At 32.6% G+C, this 16638-nt stretch overlaps 1 protein-coding gene across 3 annotated transcripts in view; it reads left to right on the top strand.

Moving 5' to 3' along the window:
- LOC117177854 (angiopoietin-2) overlaps positions 1 to 16638 on the top strand; it is a 275542-nt gene that overhangs the window by 15110 nt on the left and 243794 nt on the right. Inside the window, exons 1-2 of one of the 3 annotated variants that reach the window (XM_033368875.1) lie at positions 3212 to 3326; positions 4259 to 4400. The exons of the other annotated variants lie outside the window; for them this stretch is intronic. The gene's annotated coding sequence lies outside the window, so the exon portion shown is untranslated. Of the gene's footprint in view, positions 1 to 3211; positions 3327 to 4258; positions 4401 to 16638 lie in introns of those variants that run through there. 3 annotated transcript variants of the gene reach the window in all.

A 16638-nucleotide genomic window follows, 5' to 3' on the forward strand; every position in this document is an offset into this window, starting at 1 on the left:
TGATTTTTTTGGAGATGAAAAATATTACATAAAAATTCTTTTTATCAAGTTTTAGAACCACTGAGACACTACCGCGCCGCGCCTAATTAGTGCAGGGCACCCGCGCTCTTATGCCCCTCTACAATTCAACCAATACTTATCACCCCATTTTCGGTTTGGGATACTTTTCATGATAAAAAATCAAGCTTTCTTCTAGCTTACTTAAAAAAATAAATAAATACCGCATTTGAAAACAAACTCAAAAATGTGTTTAAAATTAAAATTGAAGGTGAAATCATTTTTCATTGTACGATGATTATTCTTATTGTAAATCTCGTTAAAAGACCTTTCCAAAACCCTCATAAAAAGGAAAAATTGGATAATAGTGTCAGGAGTTATGTACGATTGAAAGTTAGCGGCGAAGGTGAATCGTCGAACATTCGGACCCCTATATTTTGACAACCCGTTATACTAGTTGCGTACCCTCTACGGAATTTAAAGATTTAAAGTAGCACTATAATCTAGCGGCGTTTTAATAATACAGGCGACAACCCAGTTTTAGCGGGGCACTTGGCAAATTTACCCCAAATGTGGAAATTAGTATTTTTTACATTGCGCAATTTTTAAGGCACATCAAATTAGCACTTATCATTTTGGAAACATTAAAAACAAGAAAAAACATTTTTCCCGATTTTTAAGTTCAGATCGTGAGAATTCGATTTTTGTGAAAAAAATTTAAAATTATTATTGTTTAGTTATTCTCAAAACCGAAACTTTTTTATTCTGGTGTAATTCTTTAGCTTCCTATACGTATATTCATTTCCTCATGCAAACTCTTGTGTTTCTAAGCCCGAAGGCTTCGACTTCGAGTCTCATTTATACATTTTCACAATTTTTTGCTCGGCCGTCCTCTGGGCACTTAACTATTTACTTTTCCAAAATCTACTTGTTCTGTCAGTCGTACATTTTTTATTCTCTGAACATTCCAAAACCATCCCAACAAATTTCTCTCATACTTGTCAAACAGTGTCTCCTTTACACCACATTCTTCGAGAATTCTCTAACTACTGACTTTGTCCATTAGAATTTTACAGCAAACATTGCGCAGTTATTGCTCGCCAACCGCGTTAATTTTGCTCTTATCCTTTTCTCGGTACGTCCAGGTCTCGCTAACGTACAAACCAGTGGGTTCAAGTATAGAATTATATATCGCAATTTTAGCTTTATTTGATATATTTTTACTTCTGGAAATGAATTTTACCTTGCCGATAACCTTTTTACCCTTGTTTATACGCCTATCCAACTCATTTTATCCGTAATTAGTAAAGATACTTCCAAGGTACACGTACTTATCAACTTATTTTATCCTCTCATCGTTTAGGGCAATGTTGCATACTTTTTTCTCGCCCTTTCCTTTTAACACCATAATTTTTATTTTATTAATGCTAATTTCAAGGCCCATATTCTTCATTTTAGTATTCAGTTTGTTTAACTTTTTTGTTTAGCCTCAAAATTTTTTCTATGATTTGTCTCAAGCTTAATATCTGATCCGCACATGATCTTTCGGACATAAATTCATATATATATATATATTGAAATCTAATCACTGCGTTACTTCCAATTCCTAAAAATCAGTTTTATCTAAAAAAGTAACTTTTTTCGTCACAGATAAATATCGAGAAGTGATATAATACCGTTTCCTTTCTCTGTGGTAGGTATACCTACAGCTGCTTCGTACAGATGAAAGTCGTATTTTGTGAAAGAGGTCCTCCAAATCTTGCCATAATTGAATATTGCATCCATCATCAAATACGAATCATTCAAAACTTGGTGAAGTATGGCATTTAGTCAAATAAATAATTTTCTGACCCGATTTATGCTTGCTTGTATTCATTATTTTTATAAATTGCAAATCATAATTATATTATGAAAGTAAATAATAATTTTCCATAGTATACCTAAGCACTTAAAATTATTGCAACCAATTAAAAATTTTAATTTGTCTAGGAAAAAAATGATATAAAGATTGTCATTATACGCTGAATCACTTCCCTGGTAGGGTCAGTGTATCAAGAAAACTTATTTTTAGACTTGACAACTTCCACATTTGTAGATATTTAATATATCAGGTGTAATTATTGTGGATAAGAAATTCCCAAGGATTCATAATTACGGCGTTTCCTCGGCAAGGAGGGACGATGAAATCTCATTGAAAGATCTCTATGCTTCGTATAATCTAAATAGCATGGCTCAAACCTAATATTGTATTTGTAATGCTTTCAGACAGAGACTCATTTCTTTGATATAACCTTTCCTTATGTTTTGCACATTTCTAGAATTTGAAATTAACTTTGACAACGAAAATAAATTCATTTTATAAATAGGCATTTATCTTAGTATTTTAATGGAAAGTTCCGGAACATTAGGAAGTGCAATTTTAACCGCCAGAATATGAAAGGAATTTTTTATTTCATTCGAGGAAATTCAGAAGATGCGAAATTTTTATTTTGCAAGCTTAGAGATACATAAAATATTTTTATTTTAGAAATAGACAGCTCTTTTTAAGTTGGTTCTTAATTTTAAAAAGGCCTTTAGTTTAAGTTTATTTCATAACATTCAATTTTTTAGATATTTGAATACAAATTTGAGTCTTGTTTTAACCATTTTTTCAATTATAATCTTTTAAGTTTTGAAATTTTTCTGATGGGAAAAACTAGAATTTGTAAAGTTTTCTAGTACAAAATTATGGATTTTTAGATTTATGCAAATTCGAAAGATTGAAATTGGAACAGCACTAAACTTTAAATGAAATGAAGTTTCGATACTTCCTTGCTATAAATATTGTTGTAAGTGTATTTAATTATTTAAACAAACTAAACTTTTCCTAACACTTAATGCCCGATAATTTTAAAATAAAACAATTCATTTAGTCCCTAATTAAAAATTAAATAACTCTGCAAGAATAATTTTCCCTTTTTTCGCATTCCACTATCTAAACAGTGACTTTAAAATCAGCGTTTATATTTTCATAAAAATGAAACTTCACCCACATAGTAATTTAGCAACATTACTGCTCTTTAAGTGGAAGGAATAACAATGTTTCCCATTCTTGAAACTTACGTAAGTTTACTCTAGTTATTTAATCTAAGAGAAAAATGTTTTAGCTCAAAGTCTATATGATAATAGCTGCTCATGTCGCTTTAGCCTTCTCTAGTAAACGACACATCCACAAGTAGTATAATTTCCTAGTGCACGTAATTGTTGTTCTCGAGCCTTAGTAATTGATCAGTAAAAGATCGACTATAAGTGAATTGGTCAATAATAACTATCCATAGAATGATACACTTGTGAGTAATGACCATATATATATACAGTTTTATACGAAACCCATAACAACGATTTCAATTCTCACGACTTGCTCTGCTTTGTTCAATGATTGGCATTCGATTCGAACTGTCAGCTTTACTGAAATTCCTCTTTGGAATCCTATAGAGTTTGTGCAACTCCTACAATTTTTTTGTAATTCAAATATCTAGTACGATTGTTTCTCGGTTTTATTGTTCTTATTGGAATTTCTTAGATTCAAGAAAACAGCTTTATACTGTGTAGGTAATTAGGCAGATTAGTTATAATTTGTACAGCATTTATACAATTATATAATTCTATAAGATAAAATTAATCTAATTTTGAAAACATCTCAACTTCTATATAATTTTCTTTTCCTAGGATTAAATTTAAAGGATGTTATTTGAAACATTCAGTTATGGAATAATATACTTTTTTCAGAATTTGGAAATTGTCACTACTATATAAAGCTGAAAAACATCCAATTTCTGAAAAATTGTATAATTATTTTAGTAGAGTCTTTGGTTTGATTTGGTTTATCATTTTTTTTTTGTCAATTCATAAAAATCATTATATTTTCGTAGTACCGTAACAGGGAGCTAAGCAGCGCATATGTGCGATAGTACTTCTTTTAGGTTTTTGAACTGAGGTTGTACTGTTTTAATCTGTAAGCCTCTACATGTTTTACCTGATTAAGCAAATATCGTATTCTGAAATTCAGAATCTAGAGTGCGCTACTTTCATATACATGCGTGGACTAGCTCCGGTTTACGATAATACTTCTTATTAAAAATAGATAATTCAAATATTTGATTGATAATTAATTTTATTCTTTTATGTTCTTTATATATTTAAAATATCCTCTCATAGGCATGAGGGAAACTTTCTAATTATTAAATACAGAAATTTATCACATAGATTATTTTTTCAACAGGCGCGCTGATTTTAATGTAATAGACGAGAAGACAAGTTGTTTGAGAGAGCTGATAGTGATATTATATATACTATACATGGAATCTAACATAGAGAAATATCTACTCATCGTTACTTCGTCTTATTAACTCCTTCCGTAGCAGGTATGTCTAACTTCTTCGACGTTCGATACATTTTTTTTCCATCTTTTGTACCATTCATTCTCATAATTAACAAGATTGAGGTGATGAAAGAGGATGATAAAGAATTTATTTAGTCTAGCTTGGAGAAAGGATGCTATTCAACTTTAAATTATATTTTATTTTTCGAAAGAAATATAATTATCAGTTTATGAATGATAAACTTTTTCTGATTGGACGTCGATTTCAATTTGAAAATTTAGTTTTTTAATTTATACTTCTAATTAGGAAATGAGAAGCTTTTATAATCTATGCCAAATTTCTAATTTTACTTGAAATTGGCTTAGTAATGATTCAATACTTGTAATAATTTGTTTCTTAAATTTGCACTATAAAAACTTTAAGAGCTCTTAATGTTAAATGTTTTAACTTTGACAGCTTCTAGCCAAGATACTTATAATTTCAAAAATTGATTTGCTGTTCATTAGAAAGTTAAAATAATAATAAATGTTCCGACTTAAAATAGATTATTTAGGGAAAAAGAACGTAAAAGAATATAAAAATGACTGTAATAAAATACAAGATCTAATGGATTGGTTACGTTCTTACATTTTAATGGTTATAAGTTTTTGTTTTTGTCAAAAACTAAGAATTTTAAACACGAAAGTAGTTACGGAAGAAGAAACTATTACTATTATGGTTATAATATCTAATATCTTATATAGTATGTCGAAAATTGTTATTGGTAAAATACACATTTTTGTAGGGTCTACAGTTACTAAAATAATTATATATCGAGGTTCCGCAAGAGCAATGATATTTAACACATATTTTGCCTCAGGAAAAAGTACGCTTTTGTACATTTGTTTTAGAATCTTTAATATAAGGTGTATTAAATTGACCCTTAACATTTATCTTCAAAATTAGCCATGAAATTCGAATCAAAAGTGAGATTTTTAATTTCACCCCCATAAATCTGTTCTATAGGGTCCCAAGAACCCACATAAGTGAAAAATTGGATTTTTCGAGTTCTTGGTGCTAATTATTATTTGTTTGTGGTTTATTGAATGATTATCCATTTACCTCCTATTTCACCCTAAACTTTATAGCAAATACTCATTTCATTGAGACGTTTTTAATTTATTTATATATGTATATTATCATCGATGACAATTAGTCTTTTTCAGGGAATGGATAGGAGAGGGGGCGATGGCAAAAATAGTGTATTGAATAAATTTTATTTTAGGCTCTGTAATTTCAAGTTTTAATTCAGAAAAAAATTTGCATGTTATTTATAGACCCACCTCTCCTACCTACTCCTAATTCTTGCATCCTTTATTTTTATCTGTACTGTAAGATAGATTTTCTGTTTAAATTAATATTTTTTAAACATTAGCGAAAGATTATTTAAAATTATCAAAAGATCATTAAAAATACTTTATCTCGTAAAGAATGGGGCATTATTTTTCTAATGATTCTTGCTGATGTCTATTTACTCTTAGTTAATGATTAGAAAGTCAAAGGAAAGCTAAAAATTTCAGAAAAAATCGAAATTTGTTAGCATTTCTCTAACAGAAGATATTTATAAACAATTATGGAGGAAAACAGTTTTTCGTTTGCTTTAAAATAAAATACTGTGAATCGCATTCCTCTAAAAAAATATCAATTCCTTTAAAAAATCATTTTTCAAGACAAGAAATATATGTTATTCATGTGAAAATTTTCCTAAATCTTTTTCGGGGACTAGGTGACGTCTCGGGGACTGGGAGACGTCTATAAATCACGAAAACCTGAGGAAATAAAGGTGGGAGCAGCAAAAATATAACGGCCCGAGTAAAAATGCTTCGACTTGAATTCGACTTGAATTGCCCCCAATCAAGACATGCTGAAGTCGAAAAGGTCGTCTTGAGCATGTCTCAGTTTTGAGATATTTGTATTATACTTGCTTGATGATGATACCGAAAATGTGGTTTATTTTTACGTATTTCGAACAATTTAGGAGATCCTTCTAGAAAGTTATAATTTTTATGTTTTTGAAGAAACTTTTCAAGGGCTATACTCGTTCAGACCCACAGATTCTGAATTTTTTAATTAAAAATAACTAATTTAATGATTAAACATTTTTCATTCACCAATTTTAATCTCATTTATTAGCCGAAAAATATTTGTATTAAGGCAGGTATACTTGACACAAGTAAACGCCGTCTTAGCCAAGACAAGGCTTGATTTGAGACAAGTAAACGCCGTTTTACCTATCGTGGCCATACAAGTAAGACGAAGGCCTATGTCTCGACTCAGTTTTGAGACGCAGCCAGACATCGATGTCTTGCAGACGAACTCAAGGCATAACCAAGTCGAACTCAAGTCGAAGCATTTTTACTCGGGGGTCAAGCACTTTGGAGGGAATGAAGCTTCTTTAAATCGATAACTTTAGTGGAGCGAGCCGAGTGGTTATAAAATAATCCAAAAGCCGATCACGTGATTTATGGACGTCCATATATAATCTATTGCACAAACAAAGTTCTTTTATACAACCTAAACAAATTTCCAAAACTGAGAATCTTATATACGAATGCACTTATGCGTTATAAAAAAACGAAACAGCACCAAAAATGATTTTGAATCAAATTCAGTACTAGCGACAAAAAGAACAATCGCTTATCTTACAATTTCTTATTTAAAAAAAAGATAATTTAAAATACAAAATCAAGTGGCTTTGGACGTATAATGCTCATGCAAATTGATAATTTTTTTTACCAATCGGCACCAACTTTTGTACACATATTCTTCGGGCTCCTAGACAGGGCGCAAGAATATTGTGGTCCGATAGGAGAGGAGGGGGGGCGCAATTTTTGACCAGTCGGCACCAAATTTTGCACACATATTCTTTGGGCTCCCGAAGAGGTCGTAAAGGTATCGGGACAACTGAGAAACGCCGCGGCACACACACACACACACACACCCACACACAAAGTTGAGGGTGTGTTCGTATGTATGGCGCCGCATCAAATTGCAAACGCGGGTCTGAGTTTTGTCACCAAACTTCACATTTACCCTCCCGAGACATATTATAAGAGAAATATTCCAATGACCATATATTAGGAATTGTTGTATGTGACTGCGAGCATGTATTGCAATTTTATCATTTTTACACTCAACAGAGTTGGAAATTAGTGTTGGCTTTTGCCCAGCAAAATACTTCCCGATATATGCCTTGAAGGAATGCACTGACAATGATCTATTTTTCCAAATAATGCGGAATTACAATGCACTTCCTCAAAACCATACATCTTATTTCCGAACACGTCATTAAATTTGATTTTCGTCTTTAGCCGCGGAGCTTGATAAATTTATAGCTCTCGTTGGAGATGAAAGATTTATTTCAAGGGTCTGAAAAAGCCGTTGTCGTTTCGCTTGAGACGAAATCGTAACTATACGTACGCCGAAAACACTCATGCTTCGTTTCACCAGAGGAGGCCAGTGATAAATTTATTAACTGATCATCATGTGTAACATTTCACGGGGTGTGGACAAGATATACATTGCTGTGTGGGCCAAACACGAGTGCAGTCAATTACCTTCTTAACTTTTAATTACTCTTGCCCGCCTACACTGACATTCAAAACCAGTGTCAAATTGGCACTCAGGAGCAACACCAACCTCAAGAAGACATCACTTTTAATACCCAAGCTTACCTTTTTTTACAATCTGACGTACCATGCACATTTCACGCACTATCATTCATTCCTGTTTCATATCATGGGTTCCTTTCATTTTCACAACTTAATCTTCTTATAATTTTATGCGATTCAAAACTTTATTCTGATGGGTCATTGAAAACATCGTAAAAAGCAAAACAATGAGGTATGATATTCAATTTCATGAACGTTATTTTAAAAGTATATAGCTTTCATTCTGTCAGTCGAGCATAAAAGCAATGACTCAGTTTTTTGTTGTTATCATTCGATTCTTAAAAATATTATGTTTTGATGCTTCTGATTTCGAATCGTTTAAAATTTATTGTGTCCATTTTAGAATGAAATTTTTTAATCCTTCTGAATCTATTGTGGTCCCTTTAAAGCCTAAGAATTCTTCAGAATCTCTTGAAATCAAATCAAATTCCTTAAAATTTGACTTCATTACTAGAAATTTCTACAATTATTTTGAAATACCTTGACGCATTTAGAATTCTGTGAAACCTATCAAATCCTTTGAAGCACTTTAAAATTCTTCAAATCTTTTCAAATCCCTTTGAATATCTTAAAGACCCTTAAAGTATTTCTAATATTTAAGAATACCTTAAAATATTAAAAAAATACTTTCTGAATTCTTTTAAAATCCCATGAATTTCAGTGAAACCATTGATATTTTGTGAAATCCTTGAAAGCTTTAAAATCTATGAAAATAAATTAAACGCTTTGAAATTTTTTATAAAATTCTTGGAAATATTTAGTAATTTTAATTGTTTTTATATTCTTTTTAATGGCTTCGAAACCCCGTAAAATTCTGCTGCATCCCCTTCTAATTTAAAATTCTTTAAAATCCTTTAAAATTTTGTATACTTAATTGAAATATTAAAAATTCTTTTGAAATACCTTGAAATCTTTTAAATTCCGTGAATTGGAATGCTTAAAAATTCTTTAAAGTCTTTCGAATATGTTGAAGTTGATTAAAATCTTTAAGAATACCTTAAAATTATATGAAGGTTCTGACATTATTTTAATTCCTTGAAATAATTGGAAATTACTTTAAATAATTAAACTTCTTAATTACTCTTCTGAAATCTCTATAATCCCGTAAAATGTATATTATGCTATTTGTTCAAATCTTTTGACATTTCTCGAACATCCTGCAAATCCGCTAAAATGCATGAAAATCAACTGACATTATTTGAAATCTCTCAAATTACTTGAAATTCTATGAATTCCTTAAAAATTCATTTTGAAACTTACAACATTGTATAATTTATCCCAGTTTTTAATTGACTCTTTTTCTATTTATGTAGTATATATTTATATAGTATATATTTATGTATCATACAATAACAAACTTTTGCTTGATATTGGGGAAGATACGAATTGTTAGTTTACAATGAAGTTTTCTACACCTCTGATCAGAGAAGCTAAGAAGCGAGGAAGATTAGAAGATTTCGGGTTTCTTTTACAGGAGCGGATATCTACTTGCGCAACGTGCAATTTCACGCATCGCAATCGTCTCACCATCACCATTACCTTTTTCATAAAAGATCTTTTAAGTTTTTTTCATGAGAGTTTCCCCTATAATCAGTGAAGGGCGACTCCTCTTAAGACATTATTATGATCAGCGAATCAATCAGTGATTCTTAATTCTTTTTTTCTCTACGTAAATGATGCCAAACCCTACGTATTTTACTATTTAAGATGACCAAAATTCCAAAGTTCAGTGATATTAATACCGTGAATTAATCTTTCTAATTTTACGATGTCCAAGATTAAAAAATTAACTATAATGTTTGTGATCGCAAATTTAGAGAATATCATGATTTGTTTTACTATTTTATATATTTTCAGAAGAATTTCTAAAATTTGGTAGCATAACTGACAAGGTATTACTACTATATATTACTATAGTATATTATATATATATTATTTATATATTATATCTTTTTAAATAGCTTTATACTATTTAGGTAATCAGGCAGATTAGTTATATTTACTATAAATATAAATAGATATAAATATTTATAAAATTTATATCTAATATAGGTAATAAAAAGGTATATTACAAGGTAAGACTGAACTGAATTCAGTAACATCATACTTTTACATCTTTAAATTGATAATATCAACACTTTTAATTTTTGAGAGAACTCCAAACTTAAATTTTTAATATTTTAAAGTCTTCTTGGAATGTTTGCAATTTGGAAATACCATCAAGTGCAGATTACTAACATAGAGCCTTTAAAATTTGGGAAACTTTAAAATTGAAGGTCCTAATTTAATTTTATCTCTGAGTTATAATTTCATTAAATATAAGGATACCCAAATCTATAAAAACTTGGAAAGTGGCTTTCGGCAATTATAATCAGGGATTCATTATGCTCGAAATCAGCTTCTTCCACAGTCTGCGATCTCACTCTTCACCTCTCGTCCTTTCTCTTTTCCTCCGGTCGTTGTTCCTCCAACTTCTCTTCGTCTGCTCGATTCTAAATAGAAAGTTAGAGTTCAACCTTTTTTTGGTTCTTGATCGGACATTAAAATTAAAAGCTCTTTACCTTTTCCATCGTATCGGTGACATGTATTGCAAAGTCGTAAATTAACCTTCTTGGACGATGATGTTTTCCTTTGAATCTCTGCCGGGATAAGATTCTTCTGTCAATTCCAGATTTGCCTCCATAGCATATCGTAGTCGAGATGTTCAAAACGCCTTCCGCGTGAACACCTGTGTTTTTGCAAATCAGATACACATAGGATCGATTTTTTCGATAGGAAGATTTAACTTTTTTTGTGCACATAATCAATTATGTAATCACTTATTTCTATGTATGAAATTCTTTTGAAATTCATAATCAGAAAAGGCTGGAGATCAATGGACTCATTTTTCCCAACTATAATTTCGATTCCACCCAAATTCAGATAATTAATTTAAAGCAATTATGAAATCAATACTTCCAAATAAAAATCCTCCAAATATTGCAAAACGAGTGGGAACAGCTCTAGTAATCCGCTGGACCGCTCGTTTATGCGCACTGTTAATCCGTCGTAATCTATTTTTAACCTGCAGACCCAGATGGTTCGCAGTAATTCAGGTAATAAAAGTAATCCATTTGTAATCAAGTTCTAATTCTGAATAATGCACTTGTATCCACGGTAATCCAAAGTATTCTACATGTAATCCAAATAATAACACAAGTAATTAACTTGTAATCCCCACAGTTTTTAAATACTTTGTTAAAAACTTGTATTTTTTTTTATTGAAATCCATTTTATTAGCTGAAAATTGATGGTCAAAAACTTAACTATTACATTGAAAATGTATGTATTTTGTGTAAAAATTGTTTTTTTTTGTAGAAAGTTAATCTTCTTTGTTAAAAATTCATGTTTTGATTTGTCAATTCAATTTTATGGCTGGCTTCAACTGTTCATCTCTTTTGCTTACAAGCTAATTTACTTTGTAGAAAATTCAACAATTTTTTGTTGAAGAATCAGTTTTCGGTTCAAGGTTCTTCATTTTAGTTGCCAATTCATCTCTCTCTGTCTATCCTCTCTTTTTTCCAAACGTCGTCATTCTTAGGTTTATAGCCGTAGAAAAAACTTCTAATGCCTGTTTAATACTTGTTAAACACGCCGTTTACGGGGCTTACTCGACTTTTTTCTGTAAAAACTACGCGCTGTCAATAATTCTCTCACTCAACAGAGTATAGTCCATTTTTGTGAAAAATTGATCTATTGTGTTAAAAAGTAAACTGACTTGAAATTTCTTTTTAGTTGAAAATTTAACTTATACATTGTTGAAAACACACGTATCCTATATTTGAAAGGAGTTGATTGACGCTTGTCGTCTTTACTAGTTTGCCATAGAGTTTTGTTACCAGTGTAACTCTGCTTTCAATGGAAGCATCATTTTGTTGAAAATTCGTTTTTTTCGGTAGACAATTAATCTTTTTCATTCAAATTCAACTTTTTTGTTGAAGAAAAAACAATTTTCTTAAAAAGGAACCCGCTTAGTTGTGAAATTCGTATGAGTAATCTTATGTAAATCAGCAGAGTAATTGGGTAAATATAAGTAATCCACGTGATCCGATCGATATAAGCCGGAGTAATCTACCGCATTTTTAGGACTTATTTGCCCCTCGTTAAAAAATGATAAATTCCTGATTCCTATAATTATTTATTTTACCTTCTTCATTTTCTGTTTTATAATAAGCAAGTGATCCTTGATTTTGCCCTTCTTCTGGCTACCAAACTAAGCCAAAAGGTAAACGCACTTTTGTCTCGCTAAGAAAATCCCAATGACTTCCTGCTTTCCATTTCTTGGCCAGCATGCTCCAGTTACTCAGTATACGTAATTCGCAGACGATGACCACAGTGCAGGAATTCCACTTTTTCACTTCCCTAGAAAACACCTGCTGATGCTATTCTCATCCTATAATTATAAACATTCACCTCTTCCATCATTTTATTACAAAAGAGTGATTCTCGAAACTTTGATCCCTTTAAAAAGGCTCTTCTCCTTTTAATAAACGAAGAAGTAAGCTTTTACAACAATATTTTAGGCTACATTTATGGGTAGCATTAGTTATTTGGCGTGAAGTTTAAATTCTAAGCTTCTATGAGAATGAAAAGTTACTATTTCAACTTTAAAATAGTTATGCATTGTCCCCACTACTGGAACGAATACTTGTGAATTCTCTTTTCAAATAGTATCAAATATATAAACTCAAATAGTTTTCTCAGTCAATCATCCTCTTGTAAAATTCCGTTCTGGATGATGCTATTATGAACATATCGGGTTGTGAGATCTTTTGAAGTAAGAACAAAAAGGTAAACATTACGAGACCCTCCATCAGCGTACTAACTTGTGCTCAGTCCTGCAAGGTGCATAAATCTTGTTGTACGCGACACGTGGAACGAGACTCAATTTATCACACTTGAATCGGAGCGAAGACTTTGTACATACTTGCTCATAGGTACCACTTAAAAACTGCATTGAAGTCGAGATGGACGTAACCACCAGGTATTTTCAGGCCCTCCTGACAGAAATTTGGTTTCAAGGCTTCAAAATTGGGGCTTTTAACAATTTTAAGCATCCTAATTCCCGGACGAATTTAAAGTCGGAACGACTTTTAAATTAGAGGTGTTCAGATACGAATGAATTTCGATGTAAAAAGGTTAAAATTTTGGTTATTTTAAAACGTAAATCAATAAATTATTAGTCTTTAAATATTAGAGTGTCTTTCAATTTGAAAGATTCTAAACTTAAACTGTATACATATTTTGATACTTCCAGGTTCTAATCGTTCAAATTTGAATCTTAGAAATTTTTAGTTTGAAATCTGCCTAATTTAAACGCGCATACATTGAAATCTTTTAAGGGCGAAATGTTTGGTTTGAAATTGCTAGATTACAAATCCAATAATTCAGAATTGTAAATGTTAGGTTTTTTTGACCTATACTGTTCGACCTTTTTTGTGGAGAAAACAAAAAAAAACTAAAATAATGCTTTTAAGGGCATGTGACACAGCAAATACCTATATTATCGACCTCACTTTAACAGCTTACTGAACATTTTTTTGAACCTAAGAACTTTTTTTGTAAATAAAATATTGAGCTGAAACTTTGGAAAATGTATTAGAGTACAATAAAGTACGTTTAGGTACTGCATTTTGGTTGAAACTCTACTGAAAATTATTTCATCTTTTTTCTTAACCTCGACATTTTTTGAACGTTCGAATTTTTTTTATACATAAGAAATCGGTCTCAAACTTTGAGAAATGCAAGAGCCGAAAGAAAACTACGTTAAAGTACAAAGCTTAATAATAAAAGATGTAAAAAAATATTTCAACAATCAATTCCAACGGCATCAGCCGGTAACGTTGTACACGAAAATACGAATCCTCAGAGTTTCGTCTAGTGGCAGCCAGGGTTCGCATTTTCGTGTACAACGTTACCGGCTGATGCCGTGGGAATTGATTGTTAAAATATATTTTTTTAGATCTTTTAAAATTAAGCTTTGTACTTTAACGTAGTATTCTTTCGGCTCTTGAATTTCTCAAAGTTTGAAACCGATATTTTATGTATAAAAAAAGTTCGAACTTTCAAAAAATTTCGAGGTTCAGAAAAAAGATGAAATAATTTTCAGTACAGTTCCTACCAAAATGCAGTACCTAAACGTACTTTATTGTACTCTAATAGATTTCCCAAAGTTTCAGCTCGATATTTTATTCACAAAAAAAGTTCTTAGGTTGAAAAAAGCATTCAGTGAACTGATAAAGTGAGGTCGGCAATATAGGTATTTAGCTGTGTCACATGCCCTAAACTTGAAGTCCTTTAAACTGGAATACTTTTTAACTGAAAACTTCATGCAATGATATGCTGATGCGTCCAAATAATAATATCCTTCATATTTGGATCTGGATTTAAAGTTGTATTTAATCGGGACGCATATATTTCAGAATGTAAACTTAGTTTAAACTTTAAAAAGTAAAATTCATTCACATCAAGTATGAATTCCTTAAAATAATATGATAATTTAAAATTAAACTTTTAAATCCTTATAAATTGAATAATGGATATGGATATGTTTACGCGCCTTCATTTTATTAAATGTTTAGCACTTGCGGCAAATGAGAATGCAATAAACTGCAGAGAAGTTCAATAAACTGATCACTTTTGATAGTAAAATTGTCACTTAGAATTTATTAAACTGACGCAAGGAAATAAGTTACATAACTAAAATTTTAGAGTGTGCTTACGAGCCGGTCGTGAGAGTACTGACTCTTAGTTCTCTGTCATTAGTCATTATCGATTGATTTAGAATTATATATATATATATTTGATTATTATATATGTTATTATTATATTTTATTCCTCTAGAATCAAACTGAAGGGCCTATAACAAAGCCACCGAACGCGTCCTCGGGTTGCGGATAGAGGGTCCCTGTACCAAGGGTTTCTGCTGAATAAACGGTCACTCTGGGATACCGGGCGACCTCTCAGAGTACACAGCCTTATCCTTACATGCGGGGCTCTACAAAGATGGACGAACGCCTTTCCCTAGCTTCTCGTGGGAATAAAAATGACAACACCAAACATAGTTGTAGTAAGTGCGGTTCAAAACAACAGAACGCGCAGGGCTCCCGACAATGGGTCGGCCAACAGTGCCGACCAATCTAGAGCTGGGGGAGCCAATGAAAATGAATTCAATGCGATGGATCGGCGGGATCTTGTGACCTTTGGGTGGACGGAGCAACTGAATCATGACTTGCTAGACTGCTACGATGCGATTGTGGCCCGTGAACGGGGTTACATGGCACGGCTGCATGCTCTGTGGTGCGAGAAACACCCTGAGCTATCGCACTTTTCGCAGCAACGCCTGCGAAACCATGCTGAACTACTCCGTAAAAGGGTCTATGTAAGCGGAACGCCTACTCTACCGCAGCTAGAACAAGCCGGCAACAAAGCAAGAGAGGCGACACTAAGACCAACCGCGGGCTTTGGCCGAAGCGAAACGTAAAACAAAACCAACGGCTGATCATAAGACTAAAAGACGAATACATCAACTTGCCATAAAGATAGACTGGGCAAGAAAGTACGCGTCCCGCATTTAATGTTTGATTGACTATATCACATCTGGCAGGAATTTTACCGCCAAGGTTCAAAAGTTCGCGCGCGAACTCCGGACTCGTTATCACACACTTAACAAGTCAAAGCTGCTGACCATTAGGCAGCATATTGTTGAGAGAATACGGATACTATCTGACGCTAAGAGAAGTCTAGAGCGGAGGGAGAGATGGGTCAGAGAAAATCAACAGTTTCTCTCTGACCCATCTCGACTCTTCCAAGACCCTCCAGTTACTGTCGAACACCCACCCAAACCGGAAGAGGTCGAAGTATTTTGGAGAGAAGTCTACGAAGTTCAGCATAGACTGGACGAAGACTCAGAAAATATAAATAGATTCAAGGAGTTATGTGTGGCCCTCATAACACCTGATAAAGAATGCCCACCCATCACTACCTAGGAGGTGAAAAAAGTATTAAGAGGGATGAAGAACTATTCCGCACCGGGACCAGATTGTATCAAAACCTTCTGGTGGAAGAAGTTTTCTTCAACCCCTCAGCATTTGGCCCATATTTTCACCTCATATTTGAAGTCGGAAGAGCCGATTCCAGAGTGGTTTGTGGAAGGGCGCACAATACTCTTGCCGAAAATAGGCAACTTAGCTGACCCAAAGAACTACAGGCCAATAACTTGTCTGAACACGCTTTATAAGATATTCACAGCTATCCTAAATGATAGGATTGTTCGGGCAATTGAACCTGTGTGGCAAGAAATGTATGAACAACGAGGCTCAAAGAAAGGCGTAGCCGGATGTCGGGAGAACCTGCTCATCGACAGATGTGTCTGCAAAGATGCAACATTCTACCAGCGTGACCTATCGATGGCCTGGATTGATTATCGTAAAGCTTTCGATTCTACACCCCATAGACTTATCATCTGTCTTTTGGAAATCTTAAAGGTTCATCCGCAAATAGTTGGGTGCATAGAGAGATTGATGCCGCTT

Source organism: Belonocnema kinseyi, chromosome 8 (assembly GCF_010883055.1).
Source record: "Belonocnema kinseyi isolate 2016_QV_RU_SX_M_011 chromosome 8, B_treatae_v1, whole genome shotgun sequence".
Classification (NCBI taxonomy): Eukaryota; Metazoa; Arthropoda; class Insecta; order Hymenoptera; family Cynipidae; genus Belonocnema; species Belonocnema kinseyi.